This window comes from Bos taurus, chromosome 7 (genome assembly GCF_002263795.3).
Source record: "Bos taurus isolate L1 Dominette 01449 registration number 42190680 breed Hereford chromosome 7, ARS-UCD2.0, whole genome shotgun sequence".
In the NCBI taxonomy this organism is placed as follows: Eukaryota; Metazoa; Chordata; class Mammalia; order Artiodactyla; family Bovidae; genus Bos; species Bos taurus.
This window is the reverse complement of record NC_037334.1, coordinates 44515035-44539424: the sequence shown is the minus strand read 5'-3', so window position 1 is coordinate 44539424 and position 24390 is coordinate 44515035. Positions and strand designations below refer to the sequence as shown.

The 24390-nt window shown below is 36.7% G+C and overlaps 1 protein-coding gene across 3 annotated transcripts in view; it reads left to right on the top strand.

Moving 5' to 3' along the window:
* AFF4 (ALF transcription elongation factor 4) overlaps nt 1-24390 on the top strand; it is an 84941-nt gene that overhangs the window by 1027 nt on the left and 59524 nt on the right. The window lies entirely within an intron of this gene.

The following is a 24390-nucleotide window of genomic DNA, read 5'->3' as shown; positions in this document are numbered from 1 at the left end:
CGTAATTGACGTCAGTGCTTTGTTCCTTCCACTTTGCTGTTCCTTCCACTCTTTGAGGATGGATCATGGGATATAGGAGTTTGAGGAGTATCCTTATTGTCTTTTCTTTCACAAACGATATCATTTATAGGAAGTTGAAGGTACAGATGTGAAATGCTTGCGTATAGAGTTCAGCCTAAGACGAAGAGTTCGATTTAGGGTTCTCAGACACTTGCAATTCAGAATTGTGCGATTTCTTTTCTGCTGACCTGTTGGAGATTTTAAACTAAGGCCGGTCCCTTTTCCAGTTACCAGTACTTTTCCTGACGGAATTTAGGCTATAGTTGTTTGTGAATAGGAGGTTTGTAAATGTGACGTTTAAAATGTGGCTTGTGTTTGAGGGCTCCGATGTTAAAAGCACAGAGCTTTGTTTCCGTATTGATTCTGCAAAGCTTTGTAAAGTGCTCCTTTTATTTAACTGTCCTTTAACTTACTAAAATTGAAATATTTATGAGAACTTTCTTGATTTTGTGTTTAATAAAGAGCCTCTGTGGCCAGTGAATCTTGCCTAGAATCGTCTTTGGTCTTATGTTCCTGAAGAAGTGTTGGCAAGTGGCCATCTGGTTTTTAACAAAGCTGGCTTCTTTAAATTGCTCAGATTTATTTTACTTTTTCATCACTGCCTCTTTCAATCTCCAAACACAAACAAAGCTTAAGTTATTTTAAATTCTCTTTTAGCCTTAACTTACCTGAAGCAATTAAAAAATTGTGTGTGTGTGTGTGTGTGTGTTTAACACCAGCAGTTTCATTCAGTTTATGGTGGCTTGCAGGCTCACGACTTTGGTTTTTGTTAGCTCTACAGGAACAGTAGACAGATTTTGCTTTAAATAAAATTCTGTGTCAGGTGTGGGAACAAGATAGGATGTTTGTGAATGACCAAACCTTTACTGTTTGATTAAAGAAAGAGCTTAGCTGTATTCATTGGAAAATAGTCTACCATTTTGAGGTGTAAATGTGATTCTACAGTGCTCTGAAGCTGTGTAATTAAGAATTCTTAAAGACAGCATCTTTTCATTTAGATTCAGTTTCTGCTTGTCAGATGATGTACATTCCCTTCTCTGTGCACTTAAGATGTTGTAACTCTTCGTGACAGTTGATGCATTCTGCTTTTTATTGTGATTTTTTTATAGGTCTGTTGTGTCTTTAGAGCAAGGACTATATATCTTTGTGTCCTCCCCAATATTTTATACAGTTATTAGGTTGAATTTGAATGGGATATCCAACCCAAGATTTCACAAAAGGGTACTCCTAAAAAAAATCATATGAGCAAGTGACCAGTATTTGAAGGGGAAAAAGTAACTATCAGCTACAGAAGATGACAGAAGACGAAGACTTCTAAAATTATGTATCTTTTGTTTTTAAGGGTTAAGGTAAATGTCATATTTTTATATGTACCTGAGAGAAACAAAGAAAACAGGTGTTTCTTTTGTGACCATCTACTGGTTTAGAATGGAGTCTGGAATGTATGAGGCCTTCTCTTTAAATTTTTTTTCATAAAAATCAGAGGTATTCCTAAAGTATCAAATGAAGGTACACCTGGACAGTGACCCAGAAGTGAAGTGTGTATTATAAAAATAGATGACTTAGATTTTATTTTATTTTATTAGTTTTTTAAATTTATTTTTTTATTGACGTATGTTGTGTTAATTTCTACTGTATAGCAGTGCCTCAATTATACACATATATACATTATCTTTTTATATTCTTTTCCATTATGGTTTACCCCAGGATATTGAATATAGTTCTTTGTGCTGTACAGTACGACCTTTGTGCTCTACAGTAGGATAAACATACAGAATGTTTATCCATTCTGTATGTAACAGTTTGCATCTACTAACCCTAAACTCCCAGTCCATGCCCCAGCCTAGTTGCCCTCTCCCCAACCACAAGTCTGTTCTCTATGTCTGTGAGTCTGTTTCTGTTTTGTAGATAGGTTCATCTGTGCCATAGTTTAGATTCCACGTAAGTGGTATCTTATGTTATTTGCCTTTCTCTTTCTGACTTCACCTAGAATGATAATCTCTAGTTGTTTCCATGTTGCTGCAAATGGCATTATTTTGTTCTTTTTTATGACCGAGTAGTATTCCATTGTATATATATGGACCACATATTCTTTATCCATTCATCTGTCAATGAACATTTAGGTTGTTTCCATGTCTTGGCTATTGTGAATAGTGAGCAATAAACATAAGATGCATGTATCATTTTGAATTATAGTTTTTGGCCAAGAGTGTGGTGGTTGGATCATATGGTAGATTTTATTTTTTGTTTAAGCTGTATTCTACAGATATCTTACTATAAAAACTTTTATGTATAATATAAAGGTTTTTCAACTTTTTAACCCCCCAGTCTTCATTATGCTTTTCCCACTTCCTTTTTTATTTCCTCTAAGTTGAAACAATTATATTTGATCCCTGGGATGGTGTTTGCCAGTCTCAGTTATTATGGAATAAGGTATAGTCAGTGACTAAAAACCGCTTAAAGCTAACTTGACTTGTTACCTTGCTACCTTTCTCTTTGGTTTAAGAAAAGCACTCCTACACTTGTGGTTAACTCCTCACGCCCAGAAATTGACTCTATAAATAGATTGTTCTAGATAAAGCCAGTATGGTTTGGCCACCCAGATACTGTCGTGATCTGTCCTGGAACTGGGCTTCTATTTGGCTTCTTTGACTTTTTCTTTTTGTCATCATTAGGGTGGGGACAATTTTATGGAAAGGTGAGTACAGTCAGTGCTCTTCATAAATAGGTCTTCCCACCTCTTTCCAATTGCTATCATTTCTTCCATCTGGAATATCACTTTTCCTCTTTTATTCCTACCTCTTTACATTTCACCATCATTTAAGGCACAATGCAAATACCATTACCTTAAGTTTTACTTGACGCCACCCTACCCTAATTGTGCCCTATCTCCTTTGAGTCCTTGTATCACTGTATCTCTCTTAATAATTATGTGTTATGCATTAACTGTGAAACTGTAGCACGTTGGATGACTTCAGGCACAGTCAGGGAAGACTCACTAGTAGAATAAAGACTGTTATACAATATTATTGTGTGGTTCTAAGAATTAAAGCACTAATCCAATTTAAGATTTTACTTAAAAAATTAATAGTGATTCCTTAATGTCATCACATATTGTAGTCATTGTTCAAATTTCCCTTACTGGAGTTTTTGTTTTAAACAGTTTGTCTGAATTAGGATCCAAATAAGATTCATACATCATATTGGATTGATGTGTATCTCAACCCTCTTTTCTTTTTTCCTCTATGGGTTCCTTACTGTCTTTTTGTTTTTATTCCTATGCAGTTGGTTTGTTAAAGAAACCAAGCCTTTGCCCATGAGATTTCTCATAGTCTGGATTTTGCTGATTACATCCCTGTGGTTTCATGTAATATGTTCCTCTGTCCACTGTTTTTCCTGTAAATTAGTAGTTACATCTAGAAGCTTGATCCAGTTCAGACATGAATTTTCTTTTTAATGGGAAGAATACTTTGTAGGTAGAGTTGTGTACTTCCCATGTATTCTTGAACTCTCAGCCTGGCTTCTCATCCTAGCAAGCCAGTAAAATTGCTCTTACCAAGGCCACCTGTAACTTCTGCGTTGTCAAATTGTATAGTCATTGCTTAGTCGTTTACCTCTTTCTATACTTGGTATTGTTACCCATTGTCTCCTTGATAACTGTTTATTTACTTGACTTTTATGACTCTGTCCCTTTCCTGCCTTTCTTAGTACTAGCTGCCTCTTTGCAGATGCTTAATTCTCTGCTGATCATATTGATAGTTATGAATTTTCACCTGGACCTGTTTTCACTCTTCTAGGTGATTTCATCCGTTTTTATTGCTGTAACTACCATCTTTAAGTTTTAAACTCACTAGAACTCTTTGATCTACCTGACTGTCCCTCTTGAGATTGTCCAATATGTACCTTGTTTTAGTCAGGAAAAAGACACATTTCTAACTTAAGCATAAAGAAGAATTTATTGGAATTCCCATGAATTCTCAGGAAGGCAGTCAAGCCATAGGAGGACAGCTGGAAGTCAGGAAAAACTAGATCCAGAGGCTCCATGTGAGGTCAGGAGTATCCTCTGTATCTCAGAAGATACTCTTTTTTTTCTACAAGATGCTATTTGTGTGTTGAGTTAGTTCTTTTTTTGCTGCAGATCAACTTTAATACTTACTAGTATCTTTTGAATTTTAAATCTTGATCTTCTGCCATCAGAGAGGCTGACATGATTCTTAATCTCAGATCTCAATAAAGGGACTCATTAGATTATGTGTCCACCTCTGGACCACAGCTTTGGTTACAGGGTTGCATCCTGCAGAGAAGAGGAATAAAGGACACGCTAAAACAGTTGTCCAATTCATTCATTCCATGGCTATTTAGTACACACAGAGTCCTACTTTTCTTATATATATTTAATATTTTCTTTAATATAATATCACTATATATACCAGCAAACACTCTCATCTCTGCTACGGAAATACCCCAAATCATATCTACTTACTGCATCCAGAGGTATATTGTTCTCTGAGTCCAGATTCTAAAGGTGATATTCTTTGTTAATCAGACCTAGATATGCTTTGTCACAGGTCTGAAAATTGTGGACTAAATACTAAATTTAAGCATTCCTAACATAACTGATACACAGTGATAGGGGAAAAAGACCCTGAAACTCTTAGGAGGGGAAGGGAAAGGAAGGTATCATTGTTCCCAAACTTACACCATGTCTTGCTGGACAGGTACAGTATAAGGTGAATGATAGAACCAGCAAATTACATGGGCCTTCATTTGTTGACTTATTTCCTTGCAAGTGGAGTGAGTTCTTTGATGAGCCAAATGAAGATTTTCAGTTCTGTCCGCTAGAAAGATTTTCCTTTTCTGTTGTTTTAGGTTGAGGCTTATACTTAGAGGGCATTTGAAAGAATTTTAGGAGAGGGCAGTTCTGTTGCCTTTGCACAAGGATTGACACGTTGTGGTTGGTAGGTCCAGTGCTGCCTGCTTTTGTATGGCCGGAGAGCAAAGAGTGTTTTTACATTTTTTTAAATGGTGAGAAAAAAATCAAAAGAAGAATATTTTGTGGTATATGGGAATTATAGGAAGCTCAAAATTCAGTGTCCCTGAATAAAGTTTTACCGGAGCACAGACAGCACACCCATTTGTTCATGGCTTTTGCTACTACAGTGGCAGAGTTGAGTAGTCCTAACTTTATGCCTATAAAGCCAAAAATATTTACTTTAAAAAAGTTTGTCAACTTCTGTCTTAGCAGATGAAATGGCCCTTAGTGGATATTTTAGTCTGAGGATTGCCTTAGGGTTGAGCAGTTAGTTACAAGGTCCTATTTACTGTGATGACCCTTAGGGTATTTTTTGTTTGATTGTTTGTATATGTATCTATTTGTATGTATGTATATGTGTGTTGCTGCTGCCAAGTTGCTTCAGTCGTGTCCGACTCTGTGTGACCCCATGGACTGCAGCCTACCAGGCTTCTCTGTCCATGGGATTCTCCAGGCAAGAACACTGGAGTGGGTTGCCATTTCCTTCTCCAATGTGTTAAAGTGGAAAGTGAAAGTGAAGTCACTCAGTCGTGTCTGACTCTTAGCAACCCATGGACTGCAGCCCACCAGGCTCCTCCATCCATGGGATTTTCCGGGCAACAGTACTGGAGTGGGGTGCTATTGCCTTCTCCCATGTGTACGTGTAGATATATGTATATGTGCGTATACGTGTGTGTTTATACACACACACTTGCGTATATAGATAGATATTTAAATAAAACAGGTGGGGTCTGCACATTGGCCTAGCTTTAGTTAAAAATCCAAACTTTATGTGTCAACTGTACCCTGAAGGTAAGATTACACTCTAGCTTCTGTTGTAACATGGTTGCTCTTAGTATATCTGCGTGAATGGGGGAGAGAATTTTGAGAACAACTGGGTATGAGTAAGCTTCTAGGACTAGAAGCTGATCAGATAGTCCCTGTAAGTGTTAATTATGTTGAATTCTACTGCTTCTCAATCTCCTCACTCCTAAATTCTGTTTTTCTTCCTCAGAGATTATACCACTATTGTTTTTCCTAGAAACCTGCAGGTTGTCCTTGATTCCTCTGTTTTACTTCTCACATCTGTCTATCCCCAAGATTCTGCCTCCATAAAATCTTTGAATCCAAACCCTTGATCTACATTATCAACACTCCTACCATTACTGTCTTAATCCATGCTTTCATTTCTTACCTGGGTTATTGCAATAGTCTTCTCATTTGTTACCTTGTAATCTACTTCATCCTGTACCAGAGTGATTATTTTTTTTTCCCTCAAATGGCAAATTCACTTCTCCTTGAACTCCTTAGTAGTGTGGCATTTTCTGTAGTATTCTAACTGGGGATTCTTGTACATTAGTGAATTTTTATGTTAACTTCTAAAGGACTGCTTTATAGCCAAGTAATGGCTTGGGAGTTTAGATTTTATTTATTAGATTTTGTTTATTAACGTGTTTATGCCAAGTTATAAAGCATTATAACTAATGCTTTAAAGCATCATTATACTAATGATGCTCAGGCAGGGCAAGATGGTGAGTTAAATTGGATCATGTATATGTTAATATAAACCTGGGCTAGTAGTTAGTATTATGTTTTCACTGTGAGGTGTATCTGGTAGATCCCATCTTGTAATTAATCAATATGAAACAGTTTGTTTGCAGTATGAGTGTTTTATTCAAACTTCAGCAGTCGTTATTCTAGATACACATTTAACATAGTTTTCATTAAGGTACATGCATGCTCAGTTGTGCCTGATTCTTTGCAACCCCATAGACTATAGCCCACCAGGCTCCTCTGTACATGGGATTATCCCTTCAAGAATGCTAGAGTGGATTGCCATGAAGGTACTAAACCACAAATGAGCAAGAAAGATGGCCAGAGTTAGCAAGTAAGGCCTCTTTAAAATTGATATTTAGGGACTACTAGCTGGTATGGTCAGAGAAGGCAATGGCAAGCCACTCCAGTACTCTTGCCTAGAAAATCCCATGGATGGAGGAGCCTGGTAGGCTGCAGTCCATGGGGTTGCCACGAGTCGGATGTGACTGAGCGACTTCACTTTCACTTTTCACTTTCACGCAATGGAGAAGGAAATGGCAACCCACTCCAGTGTTTTTGCCTGGAGAATCCCAGGGACGGCAGAGCCTAATAGGCTGCTGTCTATGGGGTTGCACAGAGTTGGACACGACTGAAGCGACTTAGCAGCAGTAGCAGCAGCAGCTGGTATGGTGGAGAAGGCAATGGCACCCCACTCCAGTACTCTCGCCTGGAAAATCCCATGGACAGAGGAGCCTGATAGGCTGTAGTCCATGGGGTCGTGAAGAGTTGGACATGACTGAGCGCCTTCACTTTCACTTTTCCCTTTCATGCATTGGAGAAGGAAATGGCAACCCACTCCAGTGTTCTTGCCTGGAGAATCCCAGGGACGGTGGAGCCTGGTGGGCTGCTGTCTATGGGGTCGCACAGAGTCGGACACGACTGAAGCGACTCAGCAGCAGTGTGACATATTTATAAGCATTTTCTACACTATGTTCTTGTAGTCAAATTACAGAAATGGTTTAAAACTGTAGAAAACTGGGCATTCCCTAGCTGTCCAGTGGTTAGAACTCTGTGCCCTCATTGATGAGAGCCTGAGTTCAGTCCCTGGTCATGGAACTAAAATTCCACAAGCTCTGTGGTGCAACCAGATATCTCTACCTGTATATCTATATCTATCTATCTATTGTTCCATTGTTCTATCTATCTAAACTATGTTGTTTAGTTGCTATATATATATAGATAGATACATCTATCTACTTGTATATCTGTATCTGTCTATCTATTGTTGTTTAGTTGCTATGTCTGCAACTCCATGGACTATAGCCCACAATGCTCCACAGTCCATGAGATTTCCCAGGCAAGCATATTGGAGTGGGTTGCCATTTCCTTCTCCATCTATCTGTCTGTATATCAAACTAAACCTGAGGCTACATATTTTCAGGATCGAATACATCATTGGTTTAGTTTATGTAAAATAGCATAATCTGTAACAATAGTGTTATGCAGGATGTGGGATCCTAGTTCCCCAATCAGGGATAGAACCGTGCCCCCTGAAATGGAAATGTGGAGTTCAACCACTGGACCACCAGGGAAATCCCACATTAGTGTTATTTAAAGTTGTTTTAAAGTGTTTAAAGTGTTTTAAAGTTGTTTAAAGTGTTACAGTTCCATAGAGCTATAAACAAAATTAGTTCATACCTAATTTTATATTCATACTAAATTCTTAGCATTATAATTTTTAAAAGGTCATCACTCAAGATCTGAGAGATATAATTTTCTCTGAAAAGATATCTTTATGTCTTTCAGATTTCAGAAACAAACCCAAAGGTCTAGTTTGATCCCATGTATTTCTCCAGTCTTATCTTTCATTTTCACTCCCCCCAACCCTATTATCCAACTACTCTTGATCCTGTCTCTCTTCCTTGGGTCGACAAGATGTTCTTTCTGCTCAAAACTAACCTTTCTCCCTCCCTTTTCTTTCTTCCCTTCTCTTCTCCTGCCCTCATGCCACCTTTCTGTAGTTAATCTAGCTGCAATCAAATCTTAGGAAATGATGGCTAACTTTTGTTTTTATATCTTAGCCTTAGTGCAGTGTCTGATACAACATATGCCCTGGTTAACTACAATGTTAATGTACCTTATATATAGTATTGGTTTATACCAAAGAGACATTTTAAAATCAGAGTTATAAAGCCTTCAGAATTCCTTCTGAATTCTATTTAAATATGTTACAAGTCTGAATTAGAAAATATTTTGAAAGTACATTTACTCATCCCTTTATCAGTTGATTTTTCAAAGTAAGTATTCTTTGTACCATAATAAATAACTAATTTATACTTTGTAAGTTTATATTCCAGTGATTTAAGAGAAGTAACCTTAAATGACCTTAGCTACCTTTAAAAGTAGTATTCTTATTTACATTTAAAAAAAATTTATTTGATTGCACCAGGTCTTCGTTGCAGCATGTGGGCTTGGTTGTGGCATGCAGGATGTAGTTCACTGACCAGGGATGGAACAGAGGCCCCCTGCTTTGGGAGCTCAGGGTCTTAACCACTTGACCACCAGTGAAGTCTCCTTATTTACATCTTAATAGAAGGTTATTAACAAGAATTTAGGGTAATTAGGATAGGGGCTGATGTAAGTTTCTATGTTAGCATTTTTCTCTCACCTTTTTTTTTTTTTTTAAAGTATTCTAAGGCACTAAATGGGCTTCCCAGTGCTGCTGCTGCTGAGTCATTTCAGTCGTGTCCGACTCTGTGCAACCCCATAGACAGCAGCCCACCAGGATGCCCCATCCCTGGGATTCTCCAGGCAAGAACACCGGAGTGGGTTGCCATCTCCCTCTCCAATGCATGAAAGTGAAGTCGCTCAGTCGTGTCTGACCCTCAGCGACCCCATGGACTGAAGCCTTCCAGGCTCCTTCATCCATGGGATTTTCCAGGCAAGAGTAATGGAGTGGGGTGCCACTGCCTTCTCCCCCAGTGTCGCTAGTAGTATAGAACCCACCTGCCAATGCAGGAGATGTAAGAGACACAGGTTCGATCCCTGGGTCCAGAAGATCCCCTGGAGGAGGGCATGGCAACCCTCTTTAGTATTCTTGCCTGGAGAATCTCCACGGATAGAGGAGCATGGTGGGCTGCAGTCCATGAGGTCGCAAAGAGTCGGACATGAATGACTCGACAGCACGCAGGCAAAGCACTAAAATATATTTCAGGAAATTCAGATACTTTTTTACCACTTGCAACCCACTCCAGTACTCTTGCCTGGAAAATTCCATGGACTGAGAGGTTCCTCAGAGCCTGGTAGGCTACAGTCCATGGGGTCACAAAGAGTCAGACACGACTGAGCGACTTCACTTTACTTTGGAAATAAGCAAGTAAAGATGAAATTGATTAGAAAGAATTCCTTTTTAGTGTTAATTCTAAAGAACCTTTGCTATGTAATGCTTTTTAACTTTTGCTTAATTTGCTAGATGCATTTTTAAGTAATAAAACTTTTATTTAGCCTTTTGGACCCGTGTTATTTTCTCTTGGCTTCCTCAGGTCCTATAAATGAAAGCAGTCTTGCAGTACTTTTTGAGCTGATCATTTCTTTCTGAGTGTTGTTACTGAAACAGTTTTCATACCATCTCAGTTTGCCAAGTATGATGCTGAGAGTTTATAGTCTAGTACTTATATTTGGTGAACATTTGAGAGTACAGGGTTTAAGTAAAAATAGAAATTAATCATTTCTATACTTGTGTTTCTTTTGTTTTTTCTTTTAGAGAAATTGCTTTAAAAACAACAGAATTTATTTAGTATCAATAGTAATGATTTATTGGGTTTATAATGTATTGAATGTGGGAAAAAGAAAACCTACTATCTTATTGTTGTGAAATGTAAGCAGGTCTTAAGGAATGGGAGACTATGTGGGTAAAAAAAGATGGGCGACATGTGAAACACAACTTTCAGTGAGTACTCTCACTGCCTCTTTGACTCTTGAGGCTGTAAGACTTTAGTGTTACCTTTATAAAATTCATCAAGTGTTTTGAGTATATATCTGTTGTATGCCAGCCATTACGTTAAGTGCTAGAGAGGAGAGAGGGGAAGTTAAATCATATCTTTAGTTCTTTCTGTCTAGAAGCTTATAACATGGAGATGAGTAGAGAAAGCAGGTAGAAAAATAACGATAATGTCAGGCAAGTGTTAGTGCCAAATGAAATAAAAAGAAATGTTTCGGGAAGTAAATGAGTTTAGTTCCCAGAGGATTCTTAGAGACCTTCTTGGAGGAGGGGTGCTGTGTGATAAACTTTCAAATGGATGTATTTGGAAATGGAGAGAAGGAAGGACATTATATGTACAGGGACTAGTTTGAGCAGAGACCTGGATCTGAATATGTGTAGGTTATTTTCGGGCTCAGGTAAGTACTGAAGTCTTTATAAAAGTAGATAGAAATTGGACTTTGGACAGCTTTGCAACCTGAGATATGATTGTTAGATTTCCATGGAGAGGAGAGTTATTAATGACTTTTAAGTAGAAAATGTCTTAATTAGATCTGTTTTATAAAGTTGTAAAGATAATTATTGGTTCATATGTTACATAAGTTTCCAATAAGATACCTTTGCAGGTTTTAGATATTTGTATGCTTTCAAAGTAAGAAACTGAGTCAAAAGATTTTCTTCTTTATAAAGAGATTTCTGAAATTTGACTTTTAACTATTCTTTCCACCCATTTGTTTATCTTTAAAGATAAAGGTGGACTTCTCATTTTGATTTGTTTATATGCTTTTAGAGTGGTAGCACAGTTTTTTGAGATAAATGCAAACGAATTAAGTTTGGTTTAAACATTTCTCAAGTATTAGTAAATGCCCAAGAAGTATAATTTTATTTCGTTATGTTTTTAAAACAGCTTCAGGGCATGTAACCATGCAGGATTACTTACTAAGGGAAGCAGGAGCATTTAGTTTTAGTACTGAGAGAAACATCTAAAGAGAGGCAGCTGGCTACAAATAATATGAATACTCATATTCTAATGCTTACACTTAAGTGTGAGCATACTTGTGTATGTAATAAGCATTTCTGCTCTTCAATTAAGATTTTAAATTGTCTAATATTTTAAAAAGAGCAACTCAGTTTATCAGTAATCAGTTTGGCAAATAGTGTTTGAAATTGGATACTGCTTAATAACATAATAAACCTTGTGATACTGTTTGATTTCTAAGGTGAGGAAGTATCATTAAAGTATCAGAGTTGTATATATAGCTTAACACATTAGTAAAGAAATATATTTCAGTTCTTGTCAATCTCAAATCATTAAATGCAAATGTTAAGAATCTACTAAGTTAAAATGTGTTGCAGAATAGTGTCTGATTTTAGTGTGATATAAAGTACTAATTGTTTCAATTTTGAAATGTTAGTATTTTAAAAAATTATTTTTTTGGCTGCGTCAGTCATGTCTTAGTTGGGGCACCCAGGGCCTTCTTTGCATCATGTAGGATCTTTTGTTACGGTGCACAAACTCTCGCTGTGGCGTGTGGACTCAGTAGTTGCGGTGCTCTGTCCTAGTTGCGCCAAGGCATGTGGGATCTTAGTTACCTGACCAGGGATTGAACCTGCATCCACTACACAGCATGGTGGATTCTTAACCACTGGACCACCAGGAAAGTCCCAAAATAATAGTATTTTGTGGTATTAGGTAAAGGATATCATGATCTCAAGATATTATCTCCTAATAAATGAGATAATCACTCCTTTTTAATCAGGTTGTAAAGTTCAGCTTACTTATTTGGTTGTCTGCTAGGTTATGTTCAGGTATGTGATGCTGGAAAACACATTCACAGATTATTGTCTAGTGGAAGAGGAAATACTAATGAACATCAAAATAAGTTTATACTTAATTGTGATCAGGTACTCTGAAGAATTATCTGCATGAATTTCCTTAAGCTGGAAGGAGTACCACAAGTTCAAGAAACGCGAAAACAGCCCTTGGTGGGAGCTGGGAGGGGAGGGTGTCAGGATATAAAATGAATCTGATGAGGTAGATAGGCAGGAGTCACATCAGGAGAAAGTCAAGTACTGGCTTTGCAGGCCAATGTTAAGTACCTTAAAGTTTATCCTACAGGTGGAAAGCTTACTAAAAGTTTTTAATCAGGGTTTGAGTGACATAATCTGATTTGTGTTTTAAAAAGATCACTTTGACTGCTGTATAAAATATGGATTAGAGAGAGAAGAAAAAAACTAGGAGTCCCAATTAGAAGGCCCTAGCATTTGTCCAAGTCAGAGATAAAATGATGGCTTGTTTGAACAGTGGCAGTAGAGGAGGAAGTGAACTGATAAATACAAGATATATTTTGGAGGCTATGATTATGGATTGGATGTGGAGAGAGGTTGAAGGGAGGATTCAGCAAGAGCAGTTTGTTGGTAGAATGAGGATCACTGGAGCAGGAGTTGTTGAAGTGAAGGGAAAAGAGATCAAGAAATCAGTTTTGGATGTACTGAGATTGATATTCCTCAGACAAAGAACATGATCAAACAGGTCCCTGAATTTGTGGTTCTCTATCTCAGAAGAGAAAGGTGTGATGTGGAGCATATCTTGGTATTTGTAGTGTAGGCATATACTTGGTATTTTAAGCCATGAGAATGTAGGGAAAGAATGTAAACTTAATCAGAGACTAAATAAGACCCACGACTGAGTGCAGAGGAGCACCACTTTTTAAGAGGTCTGGTAGATAGAACGGAAGAACCTGATGCTAGGAAAACTGGGAGATTATAGAGGCCAAAAGTATGTTAAGGAGCCATTAGTGGCTGAGTATGTGGAATGGTAGGTCAACTAAAATGATAGAGTGTCTGTTGAATTTAGCAACTTGCAAATGAGTGTGATCTTGGCAAAGGAGTGGAATGTGGGAAGCTGGAAACAGAATGTTGCAAGGTTGGAAACAGAATGTTGCATGGTGATTGGATACATTTTGGAAAGCAGTTTGTGTGTATCAGTTAAAATAGGAGATGCTCATTGCCTGAAACCTAGCAATTCCACTTGTAGATATGGGTTCCAGAAAAACTCACTCAGTCATTGGTACAAAGAGAAGTGTATAAAAATGATCATTACACCATTGTTTGTAATGGCAGAAAAAGAGGAAACAAATCTGGAGAGTGTATAACACAGTAGTGGAAATAAATGAACTACAGCCACATGAGTCAGGATGGATTAACTTCAACATAATGTTGAAAATTTAAAAGGCTGAGTCTTTATAGAGTGTACCATTTTTAAAGGTTGAAAAATATGCATAACAATTCAGGGTCTTATTTAAGGATTCATACATATATAGTAAAAATACAAAGAAATTTATGAGAAAAAGATTAACACCAAAATCAGAATAGTGGCTGTCAGGAAGGGAGCACAGGAGATGTGATCCAGGAGGGGTACACAGTAGCATTCATTGGCAATGCTGTGTTTCCCAGGCAGCTGATAACCCAGGTATTCACTATATTGCTCCGAATACCTTTTGGGTAACTTAAATGAAACAAATGGTTGCAGAGAAAATGGAGAATCACCAAGAGTCCTTCCCGTGGAGGAGAATAGAGGAGAGGTAGAATGGTCGCTTGAGAGATCTATAGGATCAGGAAAGACTTTCTTTTTTTTAAAGAACAATATGTTTGAATGATGATAGAAAGGATTAATTAAAGAGAGAAAAGTTGAAGTTGCTGTAGAAAAGTCAATTACTGATAAAAGTCCAGAAGAAGATAGCAAAATGGGCATAATTGTTCTTTGATAGATGCTTTTTCTTTTTTAGCCAGAGGAAAGAAGAAAATGGATGCAGTGCTGATAGTTTGAAAGTTGATGGTTGATTGATGAGATTTCTCTCTGATCTTTAATCTTTTTAATCTTTGTTCAGTAAGACAAGGTCATTTGTGGAATGGAAGTTAGGAGGAAGAGTCATAGAGCTCCATGAAAATTCCTGTGAGGAATAGGAAAGAGCATTTGTCAGAGAAAAATAGTAAAATTTCTGGGAAGCTTTGAGGGCCTAGTTGAAAATGATTTATGAAACATTATTATGAAAAGTTAGATGATATGTAAAGATATAATAAAGAAAGAAAAAATGGTATGGAATTGTCTTTGCCTTCCATTTTTTTTTTTTTTTTACTGTGTTATTTTTATTTTTTGGCCGTGTGGCATGGCATGTGGGATCTTAGTTCCCCAGTCAGGCATCTACCCTTCCCCCCACATTGGAAGCACAGAGCCCTAACCACTGGAACACCAGAGAAGTCCCTTTACTAGTTAGTTTAAACCTGAAAGCTATAGAAGTCTCTTCAGGGGAAAGGTCCTTTCATGCAAAATTCTATTTTGGTACCTACTTTTTTTTTTTTTTTTTTAATGTGTGCTTGGAAGATAAGCCCAGCTTAGTTTTAATTTTTAAATTGAAGGATAATTCCTTTAGAGAATTTTGTTTTCTGTCAACCATCAATATGAATCAGCCATAGGTATACCTATTTCCCTTCCCTCTTGAACCTCCCTTCCATCTCCCTCCCCATCCCAGGTACCTGATGTTTTGTTATTGTTGGCTTTGATCTCCACAGGTGTACAACCTGTTTCCCTTACTTGTAGGAAATGACCTCTTCAGACTCTCTTTGGGTGGAGAAATCCTGTCAAATGAGGCAAGAGGAATTTCTATACCAATGAGGCTTTTTGCTTTAACATAAAGTTACAGTTTAATAGCAGTTGTAATAAACTGGATTCTGAAATAATTGAAATCTTAGCTCAATTCTCTTTTGACTTTTGAAGTGTAAATAATTTAATTAATAATAGACACTAGTTTAAAAAAAAAAAACATCGTAACATGCCAGACACTAGTTCTGAACATTTGAAAAAGGCAACTTAAAGGTCACATTTTACTCATTCAACCATTTTTGAGGCTTTAAATTTTAAAAGGTTATAAAACTACATGTTTTTATTTAAAAAATTATAGGTGATGAATTTCTGGTTCACTGGGAATGCACCCTTTTTTGAACTATGATTACTATATTTTCTTATTGTGGTTTTATATATATATATATATAGTGAAATTTATTTTACTAATTTTAAATGTATAGCTCAGTGGCATTATGTACATTTACAGTGTATCTTGAACAGAAGCTCCATACCCATTGAATGATAATTCCCTATTCTGTTATGCCCAGTGTCTTGCAACCACCATTCTGCTTTCTGTCAGTTTGCCTTTTTTACATACCTCATGTAAGTGACTGGCTTATTTCACTTAGCCTTGATATCCTCAAGCTTCATTCATGTTGTAGCATGTGTCAGAATTTCTTTCCTTTTTAAGGCTAAATTATATTTCTTTGTATGTGTATACCACATTTTGTTTGTCCATTCATCTGTTGGTGAGCACTTGGGTTGCTTCCACCTCTTGACTTCTGTGGATAATGCTGCTATGAACATGGGGTGTACAAATACCTATTTTGAGTCCCTGCTTTCAGTTCTTTTGGCTGTATATGTAAGCGTATGATTGCTGGATCATATGGTAATTCTATATTATGAGCAACAAACTTTGCCACAGCAGCTGCACCATTTTACATTTTCACCAGCACTGCTCAGGGTTCTAATTTCTTCATATTCTTGCCAGCATTTTTTAAACAAGATTTTAAAATGTTGATAATAGCCATCCTAATAGGTGTGATGTTGTATCTCTTAGTTTTGATTTCCATTTCCCTAAAGACTGATGATGTTATAGATCACTTCATGTGTTTATTGGCTATTTGTATATTTTCTTTGGAGAAAAGCTTGTTCAAGTCCTTTCCCCATTTTTTGATTGAGTCGTCTTGGCATTTTTGTGGAAAATCTGTTACAAATGTGAAGTATTGATATATTTCCAGACTCCTGGTTCTCTTTTGAGGTTTCTAGTAAATTTTGAAATTGAGAAGTGTGTGTCTTCCAACTTTCTTCTTTTGCAAGATTGTTTTGACTATTCTGGAACTCTTGAATTTGCATGTGAATTTTAGTATCATCTCATCAATTTCTGTAAAGAAGTCAGCTGGGATATTAATAGGGACTCTGTGGAATCTGTGGATCAATTAAAGGAGTATCTTCATCTTAATAAATTCTCAAATCCATGAATAAGATTGTTCCCATTTTTTTTAGATCTTCTTTAATTTCTTTAATGTTTTGTAGTTTTCAGAGTTTGAATTTTGCTGTTCTCTTGTTAATTTTTTTCTAAGTATTTTGTGTGTGTGTGTGTGTGTGTGTGATACTGTAAATGGAATTGTTTTCTTAATTTCATTTTTGGTTTGTTTATTGTACTTTATAGAAGTAGAATTCATTTTTTTCTGTATATTGATCTTATGTCGTACAACTTTGTTGAGCTCATTTATTAGCTCTCACAGATATTTTGTGGATTCTTTATGGTTTTCTACATATAATATCATTATTCTACTTTTCCTTTCCAGTTCAGAGCCTTTTACTTCTGTTTCTTGCCTGATTGACTTGACTAGAACCTCTTTACAGTATGGATTAGAAGTGGTGAAAGGACATCCTTGTCTTGTTCTTTTCTTGATCTTAAGGGGAAAGCATTCAGTCTCTCACTATTAAATATGATAGCTCCATTTTCCTTGTAGATATACCTTGTTAGCTTTAGGAAATTTCCTTCTGTTCCTAGTTTGTTGAGTGGTTTTGTCAAGAAGAGATGTTACAACTTGTCAGATGCATTTTCTACATCCGTTGAGATGGTCATCTGGTTTTTGTCCTGTATTCTATTGTTAGGATGTGTTACTTTAACTGATTTTTGGATGTTAAGCCAGTCTTGCATTCTTCAGTTGGTCATGGTGTATAATCCTTTTAATATTGCTGGATTTCGTTTGTTAGTATTTTGGGGGGGACTTTTTGTGTAAATATAAGGTTTGTATTGATCTGTAGAATTTTATTTTTTTTTTTAGGTAAGAAATGGATTTACTCAGATTCAGAGAGAAGCACACTCCACAGACAGAGTGTGAGCCATCTCATAGGGCGAGTACAGCAACCTGATCTGTAGATTTTTTTTCTTGTGATGTCTTCGTCTGGTTTTCATATCAGGGTAATATTACCTTTACAAAATGAATTAGAAGTAGTTTCCTCCTTCCTTTTTTGGGGAAGAGTTTGTGAAGGATTGGTATTAATTCCGGAGAAGGCAATGGCACCCCACTCTAGTACTCTTGCCTGGAAAATCCCATGGATGGAGGAGCCTGGTAGGCTGTAGTCCATGGGGTCGCTAAGAGTTGGACATGACTGAGCGACTTCCCTTTCACTTTTCACTTTCATCCATTGGAGAAGGAAATGACAACCCACTCCAGTGTTCTTGCCTGGAGAATCCCAGGGACTAGGGAGCCTGGTGGGCTTCCGTCTATGGGGTCGCACAGAGTCAGACGGACACGACTGAAGCGACTTAGCAGCAGCAGCAGTGTTAATTCTTTAAACATTCGTTAGAATTTACCAATGAAGTCATTCAGTTTTGCACTTTTATTTATAAGAGTTTTTTTGACTGCTAATTCAGCCTCTTGTTATGGGTCTTTTCTGGCTTCCTGTTATTTCTTGACTTATGTGATCTGGTGTCTTTTCAGGAATTTTGTCCATTCCATTTAGATTACTAACTTGGTTTGCATACAGTTTTTCATTGTATTCCTTTGTAATCTTTTATTTCTGTAAGGTTGGTAATATTGTCCCCTCTTCATTTTTGCTTTTAGTAATTTTAATTCTCTTTCTTTTTTCTTGGTCATTGTTTACTAAAGGTTTTTCAACATTCTTGGTCTTTTTAAAGAACTAGTTTTTGGTTTTGCTAATTTTCTCTATTATTTTTCTATTATGTATTTTATTTCCACGCTAATTTTCATTCATTTCCTCCCTCCTGCTTTCATTTGGTTTAGTTTACTTTTAATTCTTTTTAGTTTTTTATTTATTTATTGTTTTAGTTTTTTAAGATTCGTTTAAAATCTTTCTCTTTGCTTAATATCAGTGTTTATAATTACACATTTTCCTTCAGCACAGCTTTAGCTGCATCTCATAAGTTTTGGTTTGGAGTTGTGGTTTTATTAATATCTCAGAGTTTCCTTCTTAGGACTTCTTCCTTCTTTGACCAACTGGTTATTTAGGATTATATTGTTTATAATTTCCATACATTTGTGAATTTCTCAGTTTTCCTTCTGCCCTTGATTTCTGATTTCATCCCATCGTGATCCAATAACATACTTTGTATGATTTCAGTCCTTTCAGATTTATTTAGATTTGTTTTATGGCCTAATGTACAGTCTGTCGGAGAATGTTCTGTGTGCACTGGAGGAGAATGTGTATTCTGCTTTCGTTGAGCGTTCTATACCTGTTAGACCTAGTTGAATTATTACAGTGTTGTTCAAGTCAATGTATCAAAACCTGAGAGACTGTTAATATTTGTTCTACTCATATCCTTTATCTCTTGAATAACACCAGATTATTATTTTTTTTAATTTAAATTTTTTTATTTTAATTGGAGAATAATTACTTTACAATATTGTATTGGTTTTGCCATACATCAACATGAATCCGCCACGGGGGTACACGTGCTCCCCATCCTGAACCCCCCCCTCCCACCTCCCTTCCCGTACCATCCCTCTGGGTCATCCCAGTGCACCAGCCCCAAGCATCCTGTATCGTGCATCGAACCTGGACTGGAGATTCGTTTCTTATATGATATTATACATGTCTCAATGTCATTCTCCCAAATCATCCCCCCCCACACACACAAAGTCCAAAAGACTGTTCTGTACATCTGTGTCTCTTTTGCTGTCTCGCAATCCAAGGGATGGTGGAGCCTGGTGGGCTGCCGTCTATGGGGTTACACAAAGTCGGACATGACTGAAGCGACTTAGCATAGCATAGCATACAGGGTTATCATTACCGTCTTTCTAAATTCCATATATATGCGTTAGTATACTGTATTGATGTTTTTCTTTCTGGCTTACTTTACTCTGTATAATAGGCTCCAGTTTCATCCACTTCATTGGAACTGATTCAAATGTATTCTTTTTAATGGCTGAGTAATACTCCATTGTGTATATGTACCACAGCTTTCTTATCCATTCATCTGCTGATGGACATCTAGGTTGCTTCCATGTCCTGGCTATTATAAACAGTGCTGCAGTGAACATTGGGGTACACGTGTCTCTTTCAATTCTAACACCAGATTATTTTAATGTTGTGAGACCTCAGTTGTTTCTCATAGGGAAACGAGCAGTTGAGGCAGAAAGTTGGGATCCTCAATTCTTTAAAGGAACACACTGGTCTGAAACTTGTTAATAATGCCATAAAGATACAGGAAGAGTTGACAAAGATTTCTTCATTGTGTTTTCAAAAACAGCTTTATTGAGGAATAATTTGCATTCCATAAACTCACTTGTTTTTAAGTGTACAATTCAGTGATTCTTAATCGGTTTATGAGTGTGCAGCTATCACCACAGTTTAATTGCTGAACATTTCCATTACCCTAAAAAGATAAGTTGTGTCTGTTTACAGTCACTCTTTATTCTTTGTTTTACCCTTTATTCTGTTTTTTAGAGGGAGGGGGAGGGGGGCTGCACACCAAGTGGCTTGTAGGATCTTAGTTCCCTGACCAGGGATCAAACCTGGGGCCTTGGCAGTGAGAGTGCCAAGTCCTAACCTGGACTGTGTTAAATACTCTGCTGCTGCTGCTAAGTCACTTCAGTCGTGTCCGACTCTGTGCGACCCCATAGACAGCAGCCCATCAGGCTCCCCTATCCCTGGGATTCTCCAGGCAAGAACACTGGAGTGGGTTGCCATTGCCTTCTCCAATGCATGAAAGTGAAAAGTGAAAGTGAAGTCGCTCAGTCGTGTCTGACTCTTCGCAACCCCATGGACTGCAGCCCACCAGGCTCCTCCATCCATGGGATTTTCCAGGCAAGAATACTGGAGTGGGGTGCTATCACCTTCTCTGGTTAAATACTCTGGACCATGTTAAATACCACTGGACTGTATTAAATACTTGTATAGTGTTAAATATTCAAATACATTGTGTATATGTACCACAGCTTTCTTATCCATTCATCTGCTGATGGACATCTAGGTTGCTTCCATGTCCTGGCTATTATAAACAGTGCTGCGATGAACAATGGGGTACACATGTAGTTCTCACGGGTACACAAATAGTTCTCACATCTAATTCTTACCATCCAATTAGTTTGGACGTTTTTTAAAGGACAGAAGTGAGATTTATGTAGATTACTTACCTAAATCATATGTCTAGTGTGTTATATAATCACAGCTAAATATCAAGTATCCAGTTCCACTATAAAGACAGTTTCACTTGGACATAGCTGCTAGTAGTGGGTGGATAAGACTTAAATAACTGCAATGAGTAGCAGCTATTAAAGGGCTATAAAAGCCAGGCCTTTTCTTTATTGAGTACCCTAGTCCCATGTAGTCCATAGTATAGTTCACTTTTAGTCTCTCGTTACAGGTAACTGAAAAGTAAAGATACAGATAGCACATAGTCTGTATTAAAAATACTTAAAATTATTTATTTAGATTGATTATAGTTACTCCATTGACATAAAGACTGGAAAACTCCAGAGAGGTTGAACAAATGTGGATCAAGGTGAAAGTCAAAAAGACAGAAAGAAATCAAGAGACTTGGAGAGAGTATTGACAAATTTTCAAAAACTGCAGTGTGAGGTTTGCATTTTAGATTGAGGAGAGTGTAGGCCTGCCTGCAGAGTTTGGAAGTAGTCCTGAAGGAGGAGCCAGAAGACTTGAAGAGGTGGTCAGTAGAGTAGGATGCAGTTTAGCATAAGGTTTAATCCTAACCTCATATTTCTCAGCTAAAATGTAGAACAGATTGGAAAAGCATGGTTATTATGTAATCAAGACTATCACTTTAATAGGAAAATGGACAAAAGATATAAATATGCAGTTCATAGAGGAAGAAATATGAAATATGAATGGCTAAGCAGCTCATGAAAAAGATGTACAGTCTTAACTATCAGAGAAATTGAGTAGAATGCAGCTATGAGCTTTCAAGATCAAGGACCATCTAGGAGTCATTATTTTTTCCCTGGCTTCTCGAACAGTGCCTAGAAGTAGCAGACAGGTTCCTGTATTTTTTGGATAAATAAAACAAGTAACATTGGAATATTCTTTTTTTTTAATTTTTTAGGTGATTCAATTAAAAAAGACTCATAATGCCTGGATTGAAAACGGCATGGTTAAAGGGCAGTGTCACACTCTTATTAGTAGTCTGTCAATTAAAACAGTCTTTTTGAAAAGCAGTTTAGTGGTATACATTAAAGTGGTATAGCATATATCCTTTGACTTAGCAATTTCACATGGAGAAATTTATCTGAAATGAAAATAGTGTGCACACCATGTACAATCATTATAATGTTTGTCATACAGAATTCCAGATACAACCTCTTCAGGGGCTTTCTGGTTAAATGAATACTATGCAGGCAATAAAAGAATGAAAATTCATGAATATTGTTATGGAACTATGTTCATTACTTCTTAAATGAAGTAAGAATTGTATGTGTAATAATTTTCACCTTTACTCTATGTGACTCCTTGGAATATGATTTATTTCAGGGAAGTAAAACTATTGGTGACTTTACTTTCTACTTTATAGTGATCATATTAGAGTTTGGGGGCCAAGAGCGAGTATTACTTGTGTAATTGGAAAAACAGACCCATCAAGGTTATCTTTTTTGAAAAAGGAACCTTTTTACACTGTTTATGGGAATGTAAATTGGTATAGCCACTATGGAGAACAGTATGGAGGTTCCTTAAAAACCTAAAATAAGAGTTACTATATGATGCAGCAGTCCCACTCCGGAGCATGTATCTGGAGAAAACTATGATTCAAAGAGATACATGCACCCCGTTGTTCATAGCAACACTATTTACAGTCACCAAGACATGGAAGCAACCTGTGTCCATCAACAAATGAACAGATAAAGGTGATGTGATATATATACACAATAGTATATTACTTAGCCATAGAAAATAATGAAATAATGCCATTTGCAGCCACATGGATGGACCTCGAGATTATCATACTAAGTAAAGTAAATCAGAGAAAGACAAATGTCGTATGATAGTGCTTATATGTGGAATCTAAAAGAAAAATATACAAAGAACTTATTTACAAAACAGAAATAGATTTAAAGACATAGAAAACAGTTACCAGAGGGGAAAGAAGGGAGGGATAAATTAGGAGTTTGGGTTTAAAATATACGAACTACTGTATATAAAATAGATAACCAGCAAGGACCTACTATATAGCACAGGGAACTGTAGTCAGTATCTTGTAATGACCTATAATAGAAAGGAATCCAAATATATATATGTCTATAACTAAATCACTTTCCTGTATACCTGCAACTAAAACAGTGTTGTAAACAACTATATTTTACTAAAAAAAATTTCTTTAAAGGTTTGTCTTTTTTGGAAAATACATAGGTGGAAGACTATTCCCTATTAACATTTGCAGTAATGGCCAAAATATTTACTGAGGGATAAGAAAGATGATTTAACTAAATAAGGAGACATGTTTCATATTATGCATGAAAACTGGATATTCAGATTTTCAGTTTTCTTGTGTTTAGCTTATGAGAATGGTGGTGGGCATGTTTTCCTATTAGTTGAGTTAGTTGTATTTCTATATACTCAGCACTTAACAATTCTGCTTCCAGGTTTAAGCTAAAGAAATAATGAGGCTGTCAAACATATGGCATACATTGTGTTGCACCTACTTTTCCTTACATAACAGCATTTATGGAAATTCCCCAGGTTAATTGGAAATTATCTACTTCATTTGCTTTAATAAATCATGGTTTATTTAACCATCTCTTTGTTCTCGGACATTCGATTATTTTAAATGTTTTACCACTAAAAACAGTGCTGCAGTGAACGTCTTTGTAGCCTATAGCTGTGCTTTTAATTCTGTGGAATACAGTCCCACAAGTGAGGCTACTGGGCTGAAAGGTTTGTTTTTATTCTGGCTGAGTTTGAAATGTCTTCACCATTTTAATAACTGTCATTTTAGAAAAGTACATGGCTCTTAATTGTTATTAAATAAAACATTTTATTATTGAATTGGGCTTTTTAAACTATTAAAATCCCACATGTTTTGGGATTTATTTCTTGCTTCTGGTTTACTGATCAATTTGTTCATTTCTTTACCATGCTATTTTGATAATGGTAATGGATTATAAGTTTTAATCTAGTATGGCAGGTTATTCTTGTTCTCCCCAATACTAAGTATATAATAGACGCTTGTTGCATATTAACTTAATAGCACACTTAATAATACTAAATTTTGGATGTTCATTTACTTTTATTGAACCGAAGCTTGCCCTGTGGATGTTGTCCCCTTCTTACAAGTAATAAGCGCAATTTTTTTCTGAAATGTGATAAATCATGACACACAGGAGTTGAGGAGAACTGGAAATCAGAGTGGATTTGGAGGTGCACCTTAGTCATGAGAGAAATACTGTAAGCCCTAGAGGAGAAGTAGTTTGATGGTAGTCCCAAGACTGAAAAATGTTGGAAAGCACCCATCATGCTCTAACATTTTAATCACTCTTAACCTTTCATATTTTATTTTTTTTAAATCTCAAACGTAAGAAAAGTATAATACAGATCTCTATACCCTTCACCTAGATTAACATTTTTACTGTTAACACTTAGTTACTGCTGCTACTCCTACTCTTCCTTCTCCTCTTCCTGACTCTTTCCTTTACCTCTGTCTTTCCCTCCTTCCTTTATCCATCCCTCTCTCTCTTGTCTCTCCCCCCAACCCCA